Raw genomic sequence first — 4,692 nt, forward strand, 5'->3', positions numbered from 1 at the left:
GGATCAGTAGTGGGTGTAGCAGCAGCAGTAGTAAACAAGTCAGATCAGTAGTGGGTGTAGAGCAGTAGTAGGCAGTCAGATCAGTAGTGGGTGTAGTAGCAGCAACAACAACAAGCAGCAGTCAGATCAGTAGTGGGTGTAGTATCAGCAGCAGTAGCAACAACAAGCAGTCAGATCAGTAGTGGGTGTAGTAGCAGTAGCAACAAGCAGTCAACAAGTGGGTGTAGTAGCAGCAGTCAGATCAGTAGTGGTGTAGTAACAACAGCAGCAGTAGCAACAACAAGCAGTCAGATCAGTAGTAGTGGGTGTAGTAGCAGCAGTAGCAACAACAAGCAGTCAGATCAGTAGTGGGTGTAGTAGCAGCAGTAGCAACAACAAGCAGTCAGATCAGTAGTGGGTGTAGTAGCAGCAGTAGCAACAACAAGCAGTCAGATCAGTAGTGGGTGTAGTAGCAGCAGTAGCAACAACAAGCAATCAGATCAGTAGTGGGTGTAGTAGCAGCAGTAGCAACAACAAGCAGTCAGATCAGTAGTGGGTGTAGTAGCAACATCAGTAGTGGGTGTACAGCAGCAGCAGACAGCAGGTGTAGTAGCAACAACAAGCAATCAGATCAGTGGGTCAGTGAGTAGGCAGTCAGATCAGTAGTGGGTGTAGTAGCAACAGATCGGTAGCAACAACAAGCAGTCAGATCAGTAGTGGGTGTAGTAGCAGCAGTAGCAACAACAAGCAGTCAGATCAGTAGTGGGTGTAGTAGCAACAGTAGCAACAACAAGCAGTCAGATCAGTAGTGGGTGTAGTAGCAGCAGTAGCAACAACAAGCAGTCAGATCAGTAGTGGGTGTAGTAGCAGCAGTAGCAACAACAAGCAGTCAGATCAGTAGTGGGTGTAGTAGCAGCAGTAGCAACAACAAGCAGTCAGATCAGTAGTGGGTGTAGTAGCAACAGCACTAGCAACAGTAGCAATATTAGACTGACTGACTGACTGAGTTTAGTTTTACGCCGCTTTTAGCAATATTCCAGCAATATCACGGCGGGGGACAGCAATATTAGAAGCAGAAGTAGTAGCAAGAGCACTAGCACTAGAACTAGCAGCAGTATGAGCAGCCTCAATATCTTTAGCATTACTACCACTATCAGTAGTAATAGGTAGCATTTGTGGTAGCAAGATCATTGTCAATAGTTGCTTCGGCGCGAGGAATAAGAACACCACGACATACCATGACTGTTTTTTTTTAAAACGCCACAGAAATGTCTTAATAATGAACAAGGGACCCCCTCTAAGTTGGCGTGTGTTTATGTAACAACTGAAGTTTACTTAACACCCGTACCTTGCTTGACACCCGAACCATGCCTAACACCCGTACCCTGGTTGACACCCGTACCTCGCTTGACACCCGTACCTTGATTGACACCCGCACCTTGCTTGACATCCGTACCTTGCTTGACTCCCGTACCTTACTTAACACCCGTACCCTGGTTGACACCCGTACCTCGCTTGAAACCCGTAGTTTACTTAACACCCGTGCCTTACTTAACACCCGTACCTTGCTTGACACACGTACCTTGCCTAACACACGTACCTTGCCTAACACCCGTACCTTGCTTGACACACGTACCTTGCTTGACACACGTACCTTGCTTGACACACGTACCTTGCCTAACACACGTACCTTGCCTAACACCCGTACCTTGATTGACACCAAAACCTTACTTAACACCCGTACCTTGCTTGACACACGTACCTTGCCTAACACACGTACCTTGCTTGACACACGTACCTTGCTTGACACCCGTACCTTGCCTAACACCCGTACCTTGCTTGACACCCGTACCTCGCTTGACACCCGTACCTTGCTTGACACACGTACCTTGCCTAACACCCGTACCTTGCTTGACACACGTACCTCGCTTGACACCCGTACCTTGTTTGACACCCGCACCTTGCTTGACTCCCGTACCTTACTTAACACCCGTACCCTGGTTGACACCCGTACCTCGCTTGAAACCCGTAGTTTACTTAACACCCGTGCCTTACTTAACACCCGTACCTTGATTGACACACGTACCTTGCCTAACACACGTACCTTGCCTAACACCCGTACCTTGCTTGACACCCGTACCTCGCTTGACACCCGTACCTTGTTTGACACCCGCACCTTGCTTGACATCCGTACCTTACTTGACTCTCGTACCTTACTTAACACCCGTACCTCGCTTGAAACCCGTAGTTTACCCAACACCCGTGCCTTACTTAACACACGTACCTTGCTTGACACACGTACCTTGCCTAACACACGTACCTTGCCTAACACCCGTACCCGGGTTGACACCCGTACCTTGATTGACACCCGTACTTTGCCTAACACCCGTACCTTGTTTGACACCAGTACCCTGTTTGACACCCGTACCTTGCTTGACACCACTACCTTGCATGACACACGTACCTTGCCTAACACCCGTACCTTACTTGACACCTGTACCTTGCTTGACACCGATACCTTGCATGACACACATACCTTGCCTAACACCCGTACCTTGCTTGACACCCTTACCTTGCATGACACCCGTTCCTTGCATGACACCCGTACCTTGCTTGACACGCGTACCTTGCCTGACACGCGTACCTTGCATGACACACATACCTTGCCTAACACCCGTACCTTGCTTGACACCCTTACCGTGCTTGACACCCGTTCCTTGCATGACACCCGTACCATGCTTGACACGCGTACCTTGCATGACACACGTACCTTGCCTAACACCCTACCGTGCTTGACACCCGTACCTTTCTTGACACCCGTACCTTGCTTGACACCCATACCTTGCATGACACACGTACCTTGCTTGACACACGTACTTTACTTGACACCCGCACCCTGCATGATACACGTACCTTGCTGGACACCCGAAACTTGCATGACATACGTACCTTCTTTGACACACGTATCTTGCCTAACACCAGTACCTTGGTTGACACCCGTACCTTGCCTTACACCCGTACCTTGTTTGACACCCGTACCTTGCCTAACATCCGTACCTTGCCTAACACCCGTACCTTGCTTGACACCTTTACCTTGCTTGACACCCGTTCCTTGCATAACACCCGTACCTTGCTTGACACGCGTACCTTGCATGACACACGTACCTTGCTTAACGCCCGTACCGTGCCTAACACCCTACCGTGCTTGACACCCGTACCTTTCTTGACACCCGTACCTTTATTGACACCCGTACCTTGCTTGACACCCGTACCTTGCTTGACACCGATACCTTGCATGTCACACGTACCTTGCATTACACACGTACCTTGCATGACACACGTACCTTGCATGACACACGCACCTTGCATGACACCCATACCTTAACACTAGTATCTTGCTTGACACCCGTACCTTATTTGCTTGTCACCCGTACCTTGCTTAACACCAGTATCTTGCTTGACACCCGTACCTTACCTAACACCCGTACCCTATTTGCTTGTCACCAGTGCTTTACTTAACACCCGTACCTAGCCTGACACTACGGCATATCATGCCCTTTTTTTAAAACGCCACAGTAATGTCTTCATAACGAACAAGCGTCTCCATCTAAGTTGCCGTGTGTTTATGTAACAGCCGAACTTGATATTTCAGTGTAGACTGAGAAAATTCATGATTTGTTACACGAGACATGTTGATATTCCGTTGTGGTATTTAGGTCGAGAGTTGCTGCGGGGACTTGAGATGTAAGCTGGCTCAATGTCGAGCTGTAACACAAATAGCGGTCAGTTATGTAAACTCTTGAGGGGAGCCTAATGTCAGAGAACGGCCAAGGTGTCCTTGGTGTTTATCGCTACTGTTAAAGCTAACGTATTGTCAGCTGACCTCGGGACGAATTTGGCATCCTAACCTACCAGCCGATCCTGTGCAATAAAGGGAGGTAACTCTGTAAACCGAATAACACAGCTTCAGATCACTCGATACCTTAGTAGGTGTGAAAATTATATGAATGAATCACTGAAAATCAGTGATGACACCAGGTGTTCGCGAAATAGTTTTAGCTTTCACAGATACAGACAAAGCAATAACTTGTAAACAGATGCTATTCATCAGGCAGCAGATTTTATCAGAATACTACAAAGACGCTAACAAGTAAGTGTGAGTGAGTGAGTTTTGTTTGACGCCGCACTCAGCAATATTCCAGATATATGGCGGCGGTCAACAGCATGAGCATCGATCTGTGCAATTTGGAACCAATGACATGTGTCAACCAGGTCAGCGACCCTGACCACCCGATCCCGATAGTCGCCTCTGAGGACAAGCATGGGTTACTGAAGATCAAGTCTAACCCGGATCTTCGCGGGTCGCTAACAAATAAGACGGATCAGTCATTGTTTGATTCTGAATGTAGATAGAGAGAGAGCCATAACGCTACGACTGTTGAAAATGTTCAGGAGATCTGTACATTGTGAAGTATTCACATGTTACACAGGTTTCGGAAAGAAATATAATGACCAGATAACGATAAAAAAAGACACTGTGTAACGTTTTGTTCGCGATAAATTGTTATTGAATATAAATAATGTGAAAGTGACCTAGGCCTCGTTCCACAAAGCGATTGTAGTGCTACGACTGTCGTAAGTCTATGTTAAAGTGTGGGAGTTACGATCATCTTAGTGCTACGACTGTCGTAAGTCTGTGTTAAAGTGTGGGAG

At 47.7% G+C, this 4,692-nt stretch overlaps 1 long non-coding RNA gene across 2 annotated transcripts; it reads right to left on the reverse strand.

The window, feature by feature from the left end:
- Positions 1-1,711: 1,711 nt before the first annotated feature.
- Positions 1,712-3,263, reverse strand: LOC124279183. 2 transcript variants are annotated; one of them, XR_006899310.1, is made up of 3 exons: positions 3,234-3,263; positions 2,102-2,137; positions 1,712-1,921 (listed from the first exon to the last, which is right to left on the reverse strand). It is a non-coding gene; the product is annotated as an uncharacterized LOC124279183 (long non-coding RNA). The 2 variants fall into 2 exon arrangements; XR_006899311.1 differs by lacking the exon at positions 2,102-2,137 and adding an exon at positions 2,516-2,605 and having other exon boundaries at positions 1,712-1,961; positions 3,234-3,261.
- Positions 3,264-4,692: the final 1,429 nt, after the last annotated feature.

This window comes from Haliotis rubra, unplaced genomic scaffold (assembly GCF_003918875.1).
Source record: "Haliotis rubra isolate DU_JTF1 unplaced genomic scaffold, ASM391887v1 Scf248, whole genome shotgun sequence".
Lineage (NCBI taxonomy): Eukaryota > Metazoa > Mollusca > Gastropoda > Lepetellida > Haliotidae > Haliotis > Haliotis rubra.